General features: G+C 38.4%; 1 protein-coding gene across 6 annotated transcripts in view; it reads left to right on the top strand.

Moving 5' to 3' along the window:
- Positions 1–12,991, top strand: part of LIMS1 (LIM zinc finger domain containing 1) — a 138,105-nt gene that overhangs the window by 80,751 nt on the left and 44,363 nt on the right. The gene's annotated exons all lie outside the window — the stretch shown is intronic.

Raw genomic sequence — 12,991 nt, 5'->3', positions numbered from 1 at the left:
AGGAAGGAAGGACATCAAAAATCTGGAGACATTTTTAACTAAAAGGTTGGGGGGGGGGGGGGTCTTGTTTGTTTCCCAAAGTTAATTTGCCTCTAACAACGCAGTTTTAGTTTTTGTTACAGCTATTGAAAATTGATTTTGGATTTTTAGGTTCTAAAAAGTCCCTGCAACATTAACCCATATTTAAAATACTATGCTAACTGAAGGGTTTAGATTTTCTGTTTCTGAGATAAGTGTTCCTGTTTTACTGCTAACAGGAGGCTGCAGTAAAGAGAGTAAATTTTCTTTTTATTACATTTACTGTGTAGTACTTAAATTTGTTTATGGACTCTTGATTTAAGTATTTGCTGTGTAATATTTCTTTTCTTTCTATAACTTCATTTTTTAGAGTTTTTTTAAAATTCTATATTTAAATTTGACAGGAAAGAAAATGTCAAGGAAGCTTTTTTAAACTTATGTTAGTTTGTATTTGTCTTTTAGCTACCATATATACTACGAGAGCAGTAGTTTGGGAGGGAAGCATTTATTTGAAAACTATCAACTCCTTCATTACCTTTTGAAGAGAATAGTAGAATTAAAGGACTGTGATTGATATTAACATTATTAGAATTTACTTCATACTGTATTAGGTGTCTCTTAGGTACTTTTGATGTATTAACTTTGAATTGATTGGATTAGATAGAATTTAAAGCCTTCAGAGTTTGAATTGTTACACATTTTATGAGGTTTAGTGAAAATACTGAGTTCTCACTTGCTAACCAGGTAGGCGGTGGGTAGTGGCCTCCAAAGTCAACATTTGCTTATACACTCCAATCTATTCTTGATCAAGAGTGAAAGTTACAAGAAGCAGTTTTTAAATTTTTGTTTGTTTGTTTTTCCAGATTTCATTTATCTATTTGACAGACAGAGATCACAAGTAGGTAGAGAGGCAGGCAGAGAGGGACAGGGAAGCAGAGCTGAGCAGAGAGCCCAAGCTGAGCTTGATTCCAGGACCCTGACATCATGACCTGAGCCAAAGGCAGAGGCATAACCCACTGAGCCACCCAGGCACCCCACCGAAGCAGTTTTGATTTCAGATTTGGGGTCCTAAGGAATTTCCTTTTTTTAAAAAATTAATATTTGAGACCAACCATATTTTAACTATTTTCAGACAGTAGTAAAGTACCTATGAATAAAATGGCTTATATGCCCAAGGAGGTAGTTATTTATATAATTAAAATGACCTTCAAAACAACTGGATACTTTTCTTTTGTCTTGACTTTAAATCAAAGGAGGAAGAATAATTCTTAAGAAGTATTGCTTGTTGGGGCACCTGGGTGGCTCAGTGGGTTAAAGCCTCAGCTTTCAGCTCAGGTCATGATCTTGGGGTCCTGGCATCAAGCCCCACATTGGGCCTTCTGCTCAGCAGGAGCCTGCTTCCTCCTCTCTCTCTGCCTGCCTCTCTGCCTACTTGTGATCTCTCTGTCAGATAAATAAATAAAATCTTAAAAAAAAAAAAAAGGAAGTATTGCTTGTTCCACTGGGTTAAGGGGGAAAATTTTGCCACCCATTCTGGTCATGTAGTTCCCTGGTGACAATAAGGGACTCATGTTTCTACCATTTCTCTGGTCTCTCACGCAGAGGAAATGACTGTTATTCCTTTTTTTAAGAGTGCACTGCTTCACTAGGAAAGGTAGGCATTTATCTGTTTTTCTGTGGACTTTTTGTTAATTTGAGAGTCAGGTTGTTTGTTTTTCTAATTTATAGGAAGCCTATGTTTAGTATTAAATCAGGTTTCTTAACTAATAGGAATCAGAGAAGGTAGGCACACCCATTTCAGCACCACTCTTTTGGACAAATTATGTAATCTTGTTGTACCTCAGTTTGTTCCTCCTTAAAATGAATAAAAATAATTGCCGTTATTTAACATCGTTTACTTCTCAAAATCCTCACCCCCGACCTATGAGGCAGGGGCATTATCATTCTGTGTGTAATGCTATAGGGCTAATGGCTTTCGTGTATTATTCAGTTAATTTTTATTGGGTGCCTACTCTGCTAAATAGAGATGCAAGTGATGAATTAGACACAGTTCTTCCCCTCAAGGCACAGCAAGGTTTTGGCACATGAACCAAGACCAGCAGGTGCTTTTCATGTAAGCAGTTGTTTGACTTAGAATGCAAGTAATATCAAACATCTCTCACACTGTCTCCTTATTGCACAAGACCCATTCCTGCTTGCATTCCTTCTCACGCTTGTGTTCACTTTCTTGGTATGTTTATGGACTCTAACAGAACTATTAGAGACAAAAAGAGCTGTGCTCATTGCCAAAAAAACATTTTTCTTATAAGTTAAAATAGAAGTTTGTGCTCTGAAACAAAACACAGTGTTTAAGGAAGGAACACCGTGAAAGACATGAAAAACACTGTTTTTTTTTTTTATTACAGATTTTTATTTTAAAGTACAAAGTAGAATCCAAAACTTACTACACTTGCATACTTTGTACCGTAGAACATTAATCTCTACGTTTGAGGATTATGCTGTGGCGATTTATGTTATTTAAATAGTAGCTGTCACTACTAGTAGAAAAAGTGTCCCGTGGGCCTTAGTCTTCAGTTCTATAACATGTCCTTAATTTTGGCTAGATTCTAACATGACTAAGAAATAATTGGAAATTATTTTCCCTTATGATTTGGATGAAACACGGATATTCATTTATACCCAAAGACTCTCTCTATATAAAGGCTGTGAATACACGTATAGATTGTCTTTAGGGCCGTCCCTCATGACCTGGCTAGAACTGTTTAACTTTGGAATTTAAACAGTGGACTCCTTAGCTAACACTTTTACATAAGTGGGCTCAGAACTTGTTCTGAGCCTTACACCTCTACAGAGCATTCACACTTTTCCCTTGGAATTTTTGATGCCCAAAAATCACATCTAAGATATACCCTTATATATATATACCTAATTCTTAGCTATTTATTCCATCTCTCAAACTATGTTGCACCCTGTTTGTTTTTTTAGGAAATGTGAATGAAAAACACACCTAAACAACACACACACACACACACACACACACACCCTTTAAAATTCTCAAAGTCACTTTTGTTCTGCCCTAGATATAAAGGATCTCTAAATACCTGACTGGGGATATCTCAAAATTCAAGTCTTTGCTGGCTAGGTCCAAAACATAGTTTACATAGAAACATTGGCCAGCTCTGGCCCACTGCCTGTTTTTGTATGGCTCATGAGCTTAGGATGGATTTTACATTTTTCTCGTGGTTGGAAAAAAATTAAAAGAGGCATATTTCATGACATAATAAAAATGACATGAAATTCGTATTTCACCATCCATAAATGAAGATTTATTGGAACACAGCCAGGTTTATTTGCCCGTGTTGTCTCTGGTAGTTTCTTGCTACAGTGGCACTACATCTTTGATCTAGTGCTAAGATAAAGAACTCTTGGTCTTTTCCTATTTTCCATTAGTTGTGCATATACCCTCCCCCACTCTTCCACATCCCAGTTAGATTTATCATACCTGGTTTAAAGTCAGGGCTGTGTCAATCTTGAAATGAGTGTGAAGAAAAGAAAAAATACTTTGAAGTTTGTATCTTTACGTGAAGTTGACTGGATGCAGAAGTGAGAAGTAACTTGTTGGAACGTCTTTGTGCTGCCCTTTCCTGCCCTTTTCCTGATGGAGCTGGACAACCAGGAATGGGAGGAAGTGCAAAGAAAAGTAACCTTTACTTTCTGGTTATTAAGTAAACGGTCTGAGCTCATATCTTTCTAGATATAGGATGTAATCATTTTTAAGTAGTGGGAATGTCCTTGACTTGGTTTCAGAGCAGAAAATTGAAATCATGTGTTCCTAAATAATACTCTACCATCGTTGAGCCTTTGTTATGGGTCAGACACTCTATTAAGAATGCTCATGTTGGGGCGCCTGGGTGGCTCAGTGGGTTAAAGCCTCTGCCTTCGGCTCAGGTCATGATCCCAGAGTCCTGAGATCGAGCCCCACATAGGGCTCTCTGCTCTGCAGGGAGACTGCTTCCCCCCTCTCTCTGCCTGCCTCTCTGCCTACTTGTGATCTCTGTCTGTCAAATAAATAAATAAAATCTTTAAAAAAATTTTTTTTCTTAAAGAATTCTCATGTTTTCGGTGGTTTTTATTTGTTTTTTAATTCACAATTCAATAAGGAGGAAGAAGAATCTAAAGTTAGAACAGGTGATCATTCTTATTAACCAGTTCCTGTCCTTGATTCAAATAAGTTAGTGCTCTGAGTTCAGTTGAGGTTGGAGTAGGTCAGCTTAGGATGTGCATTTCCTTGCATACCTGTTTTATAGTTTGTTTATCATTTCTTTGCCTATCTTTTGGATGAAAAACTAGGTTCCTATTTTAGTTTTAGAGCTACAGTAGACAGCTAGGGGGATAAAATTGCAGATTGGCCATTTTTGTCTATTATTATTTAATGGTTCAGTTGAGAGCACATTTTTTTAAAAATATTTTATTTATTTGATAGAGAGAGATATCACAAGTAGGCAGAGAGGCAGGCAGAGAGAGAGGGAAGAAACAGGCTCCCTGCTGAGCAGAGAGCCGGATGCGGGGCTGGATCCCAGGACCCTGAGATCATGACCTGAGCCGAAGGCAGAGGCTTTAACCTACTGAGCCACCCAGGCGCCCCAAGAGCACATTTAATCTTCCTAACAATGAATACATCACACAGGTTTGGGTTTTTTGTTGTTGTTGTTGTTGTTGTTGTTTTGTTTTTTTAAGATTCTATTTATTTATTTGACAGAGAGAAAGAAAGAGCGCACAAACAGGGGGAGCAGCAGGCAGAAGCAGCAGCAGACTTCCTGCCGAGTAGGGTGCCCGATGTGGGACTCGATCCTGGGACCCTGGGATCGTGGCCCCAGCTGAAGGCAGAGGCTTAACCAACTGAGCCACCCAGGTTCCCTACATCACACAGTTAATAACAAATATTTTTTTCTCTGTGGTACACAGAGGTATCAGTTTGACAGAGCTGCTTTTTAAAATGCAGTAAGTAGTGCTTTCTTATATGTGTTTAAGAGTGTAATACAAACACACGTACTAGAATATTATGCAGCTATGAAAAAAGAAGGAAATCCTCCCAGTTGTGACAACATGGGTAGACCTTGAAGGCATTGTGATGAGATAAGTCAGAGAAAGACAAATAATGTATGCTCTCTCTTATATGTGGAATCTAAAAAAACTCAGCTCATGAAAACAGAGTAGAATGGTCGTTACCAGGAGTTAAGGGGTAGGTGAATTGAAGAGATGTTGTTTTAAGGGTACAGACTAGCAACTAGTAGATAAATAACTTCTGGAGATCTAATGCCTAACATAGTGATTATAGTCAACACTACTGTATTAAACACTTCAAAGTTGTTAAGAGACTAGATCTTAACTCTTCTTAACACAAAAAGGAAGTGGTAATTATGTGACATGGTAAAGATGTTTACTAAAGTTACTGTAGCAATGATATCCCAATATATAAATGTATTAAATCAACAGGTTGGGTTGGCTACCTCAAACTTACACAGTGTCAGTTATATTTCAATTACACAGATGTTTCTAAGAGTAAAATTCACAAGTATTTATATTGTAATCATTGGTTTTATAGGCCTACCCCTCCTTACCTTCTCACTTACCTGTCCCTCTCCTATGCCCCTCCCCATTACTAGAGAGGATTCTCTAAACCCAGAGAGGCCTTGCCTTACTTCTTTTATATCTCTAGCATCTACCATAGTAACCTGGTAATTACTGTCCGTATCTATTCTTCATTGAATGAGTGAAGTTATGCGAAACAAAAGTGGTTTAGCAGTACCTCTTTCATATCTACCAAAGTATCGTGTCAAAAGATCATGGTTATTTTGTTGTTCAATAGTTTTGAGAAACGTATTTTCTAAAGGGGAATATGTTTTCTTTGTCATTTAGATTAGAAAGTATATGCTGAAATTAAAAATAGCAATGTTAATCCTTAAAACTTAGGTGTACGAAGGGTGCCTGGGTGACTGAGATGGTTAAGCATCAGCTCAGGTCATGATCCCAGGGTCTTGGGATCAAGTCCCACATCAGACTCCCTACTCAGTGGGGAGCCTGCTTCCCTCTCTTCCTCTGCCTGCCACTCCCCTTGCTTGTGCTTTCTCTCTCTTTTAAATGAATAAATAAAATCTTTTTTAAAAGTTTTTTTAAAATGAAGTGTATGAAAAGAATAGTTAAGAGGAGTGAAAAAGTCTTTAGATAAAGATCCCTTTTCTATTTTTCCGTATAGCTGAGAGACTGGAATTTTGAAACGAACCTCAACTTCAGAATCAACTTGTAAATTGTCAATACACATAAAATTTTCTAAATGATTTACCATGACAATTAAATACCAAGATTTTAATCACTATAATTGCTTTCCTATTGGTTTAAAACACATAAAGGTAAAGTATCAGTTATAAATCACTTAAAAAATATAGCAGTTGACTAAAACTTAGCACTTTACCTATATAATTTGGATAGATGCTATTAAAATGAAACTATTGGGGCACCTGGGTGGCTCGGTGGGTTAAAGCCTCTGCCTTTGGCTTGGGTCTTGATCCCAGGGTCCTGGGATGGAGCCTCACATTGGGCTCTCTGCTCCGTGGGGAGCCTGCTTCCTCCTCTCTCTCTCTCTGCCTGCCTCTCTGCCTACTTGTGATCTCTGTCTGTCAAATAAATAAATAAAAATAAACTATTATTTATTTTTTATATGTTTAATGTTGAAAGATACATATTTTGGAAACACAGCCGTTTATTGTGTATTTGTGAGACCCAGTGACCATTCTGTGATTAAAACTACCTTTGGATACAAGTATTTTCCTGTGGAATATCTGCTTTTAGAAATAAATATTAAATATGTTTTCACATAAATATACAGCTTCTTAAGTTTTGGGTTTTTTTTTAAGATTTTGTTTATTTATTAGAGAGAGAGGGAACAAGCATGGGGAGGAGCAGAGGGAGAGGGAAATAATCTCCAGCCAACTCCACACTAAGCCTGATTAGGCTCAATCCCACTACCTTGAGATTGTGACCTGAGCTGAAACCAAGAGTCAGACACTCAACCAACAGAGCAACCCCAGTGCCCCTCAAGTTTTTTTAAGATTTTATTTTTAAGTGATCTGTACACCCAATGTGGGGCTCGAACTTAGAACCCCAATATCAGAAGTCACATGCTCTACTGACTGAGCCAGCCAGGTGCTGCCCCAACTCCTTAAGTCTTTTTAATGGTTACGTTAGATTCATAGAGCTACTGAAACAAAGTACCACAAACTGGGTGGCTTCACACCGCACATTTACTCTCTCAGTTTTGAAAACTAGAAGTGAGAAATCATTGTGTCAGCCGGGCCATACTGCCTCTGAAACTTGAAGGAGAGAATCCTTCCTTGCCTCTTCTAGCCTCTGGCCTTTTCTGTCCATGCTTGTTTACTGTTTGTCTTGTAGGTATATCTTTCCAGCCTCTGCCTCTTATGACATGGCTCTCTTCTCCAAATGTGTCCTGTCTTCACACAATAGTCTCCCCTATGGATGCATCTTATCTCTGTGTCTCCTCTCCTCCTCTCTTTGTAATAGGACACCAGTCATCTTAACTTGTATCTTAATTATACCTGCAAAGATTCTTTTTCCAAATAAGACCCTATTCACGGGTACCAGGAGTTAAGACATCAACATACCTTTTTAGGGCACAGAATCCAACCCATAGCAGTGGTCTGTTCATACAGTAGTATATGAAGATTAAAAATCATTCCAGTGTGCAGTTTTTTAAAGAACAGCTTTATTGAGGTTGAACTAATGAATCTCAATGAAGTGCATAATTTTAATGTGCAGTTTGATGAATTTTGACAAGTATACACAGTGATACCCTCACCACAATCAAGACAATGATTGTGATGATGATGTGATGAGCATGCTCATCATCCCCGAAGTTTCCTCATGCCCATTTATAATCCTTCCCTGCATCCCTAGGGACTTTGATCTGCTTTTTGTCACTCCAGATTATTTTGTATTTTTTAGACTTTCATATAAATAGAATCATACAATGTTTTCTTTGCTTTTAACTGGCTTTTTAACTCAGCATACTTATTTTGAGATCCATCCATGTTGTTGCCTGTATCCGCAGTCCGTTTGATTGTATCCTTGAGTGATGTTCCGTTATAACAGATATTATTATCTGTTTAGCCAGTCACTTGTTGGTTGACATTTGAGTTGGTTCCAGTTTTTGGCTATTACAAATAAAGCTGCTGTGAACATTCTTGTACAAGTCCTTGCAGGGACATGTGCTTTCATTTCTCTTGGTTGGAATGACTAGTTGTTGGGTAGCTTATGTGTATTAAATTTTTTGGAAGATGTCTAGAAGCACCTGGGGTGGCTCAGTAGGTTAAATGACAGACTTTTGATTTCAGTTTAGGTCATGATCTCAGGGTCCTCTGGCTCCATGCTCAGCAGGGAGTCTGTCTCAGGATTCTCAAACCACCCCCCCACCCCTCCCTGCCCACACACGCACGCACTCTCTCTCTTCCAAATAAATAAATATGTATTTTTCAAGTATTAAAAAAAGAAAAAAGAGGGGTGCCTGGGTGGCTCAGTCGCTAAGCGTCTGCCTTCAGCTCAGGTCATGATCCCAGGGTCCTAGGATCAAGCCCCACATTGGGCTCCTTGCTTAGCAGGAAGTCTGCTTCTCCCACTCCCACTGCTTGTGTTCCCTTTCTTGCTGTGTCTCTGTCTGCCAAATAAATAAATAAAATCTTTAAAAAAAAAAAAAATGTCTAAGCTGCTTTCCAAAGAGATTGTACCATTTATATTCCCACAAGCAGTTTTTGAGGGATCCATTTCTCCACATTCTCACCAATGCTTGGTTTGGTAAATTTTTTTTTTTCAATTTTAGCCATTTTGAGGGTGGGTAGTACTGTCTCATTGTGGTTATAATTTGCATTTTCCTAATGACTCATGTAGTTGAGTATCAGTTCATGTGCTTATTTGCAACCTATCTTTTGCCTTTATTGGGATGTACCTTAATAGTATTAAGTTTTAACAGTGTTTGCTGTATTCTACATGTAAGTCTTTTACCAGATACATATTTTGCAAATGTCTCTTCCCAGTCTGTGGCTTATCTTCTCATTTTTATCAGTATCTTTTGAAAAGCAAAGGTTTGTTTTCTTTTTATACTATTGATTTTTTTCTGTTTATAAAGTTTGTGCCTTTTGTGTCCTATTTAAAATCTTTCAGGGTGTCTGGGTGGCTCAGTGGGGTAAAGCCTCTGCCTTCGGCTCAGGTCATGATCTCAGGGTCCTGGGATCCAGCCCGCCTAGGACTCTCTGCTCAACAGGGAGCCTGCTTCCTCCTCTCTCTGCCTGCCTCTCTGCCTACTTGTGATCTCTGTCTGTCAAATAAACAAAAAACAAAATCTTTGAAATAAAATAAAATAAAACCTTTCCCAAACCCAAAGTCAATAAGATTATTAAAACATATGACTCATAAAAATATAATCTCATTAATTACTTTTTAAAATCATCTTGGCCTTTCATACCATTTAGTACTTTTCTGGTTATGTGGTAGGTACTTCACAGGCTCAGTGAATGCTCACAGTAATCCTGGAAGGTGCCATGTATTTCTCCCTTTTCACAGAGACAGGAAAGTATTGTTAGAGACTCATGCTTGGTAATTTGGGCCATTGGGATTTTAACCCAGGGACATACCCGTTTGTGTCTTATGTTCAAAGTGTGAGCTCTTAACCACAAAACTTAGGCTTCACATAGGTTTTAGAGTAAGTTTTCTTATGTGGAAGTTTTGAATATACTTGATCATATCTTAAAAGTTAAAAATTTATCATTGAACATAAAAGTAAAGGTTAACCTCCTGTGCTTGCCTGTAAGTAATAAGATTGAAACAAAAATGGAATTTTTCTGCCTCTTCTTCCTAGACATTTGCCAGAGAAAATATTACGTTTATATGTCATAATGAATATATTCCTTAAAATTGAACATTATAAGAATATCCAAGTTTTTATCTTTGCCAACAATATTGTCCTCCTGCCCCTAGCAAACAGAATGTGAAGGGAACCAGACTGAGATAGAAAGCCACAGATGAATCATTGCATGTAGGATGTTGACTTATGTTTGACAGTTGCTGCTGCCAACTTCAGTTTAAAAACTGGCATGCAGAATTTGTTGGAACAAAACTGAAATTCTGCAGTGTTTTGGAAAATTTCAGTAACATTTCCAGGTGCTGGAAAATACATTCTTTGTTTCATGGCTAAAACTAATGGCAATAATCTTGGAAGTATCTGATATAAACTGATGTACAGGTATTCTAAACAATGAGGTTAAGTATAGCCAGTTTAGGGTTGCCTGCGTGGCTCAGTCAATTAAGTGTCTGGCTCACACTATTCCGGTGTCCCTGCTTAAAGGGGAGTCTGCTTCTTCCTCTGCCTTTCCCCCAATTCATGTTCTCTCTCTCTCTCTCTCTCTTTCTCACTCTCTCAAATAAATAAAATCTTAAAAAATAAAAAAAGTAAAAGTATAGCCAGTTTAAAAGATAACAGTTTTCCTGGATCTAGAAGCATTGTTTCTATGGCAGTCAACAAATACCTTTAAAATGGATTCAGCTGGAAATAGTAGCTATTCGGCATCATTTGTAATTTTGGCTTTTCTCAATATGATTTACTTTATTTAAAGGATGTATTCCTAAGTTGTGAGTTTCACACATTAGTATGTAAAATATATTTGCCTAGACATTCTTGGTTCTATATGTACATTTATTAAGGTCCTACTGTGTGCTGGGGAAGTGGGGTTATGAACTTGATTAAAACATTCTTTATCTACTAATATGGAACCTTTTGTATGGTGGAAAAATAGACATATAGAGGTAATTAAAAGATATTGTGTATCGGGGCACCTGAGTGGCTCAGTGGGTTAAGGCCTCTGCCTTCAGCTCAGGTCATGATCCCAGAGTCCTGGGATCAAGCCCCGCTTCGGGCTCTCTGCTCAGCAGGGAGCCTGCTTCCTCCTCTTTCTCCCTGCCTGCCTCTCTGACTAGTTGCAATCTCTGTCTATCAAATAAATAAATAAAATCTTTTGAGGACGTGGAGATGCAACATGGGGGGTTAGGGGGATAGGAGAAGAATAAATGAAACATGATGGGATTGGGAGGGAGACAAACCGTAAATGGCTCTTAATCTCACAAAACAAACTGGGGGTTGCTGGGGGGAGGTGGGGTTGGGAGAGGGGGAGGGGGTTATGGACATTGGAGCGGGTATGTGCTATCGTGAGTGCTGTGAAGTGTGTAAACCTGGCAATTCACAGACCTGTACCCCTGGGGATAAAAATACATTATATGTTTATAAAAAAAAAAAAATTGGAAGGGGAGGCAAACCATAAGATACTATGGACTCTGAAAAACAACCTGAGGGTTTTGAAGGGGCGGGGGTGGGAGGTTGGGGGAACCAGGTGGTGGGTAATAGGGAGGGCACATATTGCATGGAGCACTGGGTGTTGTGCAAAAACAATGAATACTGTTACGCTGAAAAAAAATAAATAAATTTTAAAAAAAAAGAAAAAAAAAAGATATTGTGTATCTAGAGGAATAGCTGTGATGCTGATCACAGATCAGAGTGCATTAGTTGCCTATTAATGAATAACAGATTACCCCCAAACTTGGGGGCAACTGGAGGTGGCACACTTTTTTGTAAAGGGCCAGATAATAAATATTTTAGGTTTTGCACACCACACATTCTGAGTCACAACAACTTAACTGTGCTGTTGTAGTGTGAACACAGCCATAGAAAATGCGTTAAGTGAATGAGCATAGCTGTGTGTGTTCCAATAAAACTATTTACAGAAGCAGACAGTGAGCCACATTTGGTCTGTGGGTACTGATTTACTGATCGCATGCTTAAAACAATGAGCGTTTGTTATTTCACAGTTTCTGTGAGCGAGGAATCCAGGTACATCTAATTCAGTGACTTTGGCTTAGGGTCTTTTGTGATCCTCCTTTTGAGCTTTCAGTAAGGACTGTAGTCTTCTCCAGGCTCAAAGGGAGGGGGCAATCCAGGAGAGAGTTCAAGATGGCAGCCACAGTCTTTTTATAACCAAATCTCAGAAATGACTTAACCACTTTTGCTATAATGCCTTCATTGGAAGCAAGTCAGTAAGTCCAGCGTAATATACTGCAGATGAGGAGATTCCACAAAGGTGTTAACACTGCTAAAGAAAATCAATATTCAGCAGTAAGGCAGACTGTTCAGGATCAAAAGTAAGTATAGGGACCACTGGGGGAGAGAGATGGTGCTCAATACAAATACAGCGAAGGAAGGTGGGATTTGTAGAGAACAGAGTAGGGGTTAGTAGAAAGAGAATTACTGAGAAGAAGCATCACAGGTTATGGGGGATATTATTACAGTATTACTGATTATATCCCCTAGGCTATACTTTTCATCCCTATGATTTCTTTTACCTCTGTTAAGTTTGTACATCTTAATCCCTTTCAGTCTTTTTTGCCCATCCCCATACCTCCCAGCAATCATTATTTTGTTCTCTGTATTTAGGTAGTCTGTCTCTGTTTTTTTGTTGTTGTTGTTCATTTATTTTTTTAGATTCCACATATAAGTGAAATTATGTGGTATGTCTGTTTCTGTCTGGCTTAACTTCACTTGGCATAATACCTTGTAGGTCTGTCTGTGTTGTCACAGAGAGCAAGATTTCATTCTTTTTATGACTGAGTAATATTCCATTATACATAATACATCTTCTTTATCCATTCATTTTTTTAAATTTTTTTTAAAGATTTTATTTATTTATTTGACAGACAGAGATCACAAGTAGGCAGAGAGGCAGGCAGAGAGAGAGGAAGGGAAGCAGACTCCCTGTCGAGCAGAGAGCCTCATGCGGGCCTCGATCTCAGGACCCCAGGATCATGACCTGAGCCGAAGGCAGAGGCTTTAACCCACTGAATCACCCAGGCGCCCCTCATT

This window comes from Meles meles, chromosome 16, assembly GCF_922984935.1.
Source record: "Meles meles chromosome 16, mMelMel3.1 paternal haplotype, whole genome shotgun sequence".
Lineage (NCBI taxonomy): Eukaryota > Metazoa > Chordata > Mammalia > Carnivora > Mustelidae > Meles > Meles meles.
Note: the sequence above shows the minus strand (reverse complement) of the source record. Positions and strands in the feature narration are given on the sequence as shown.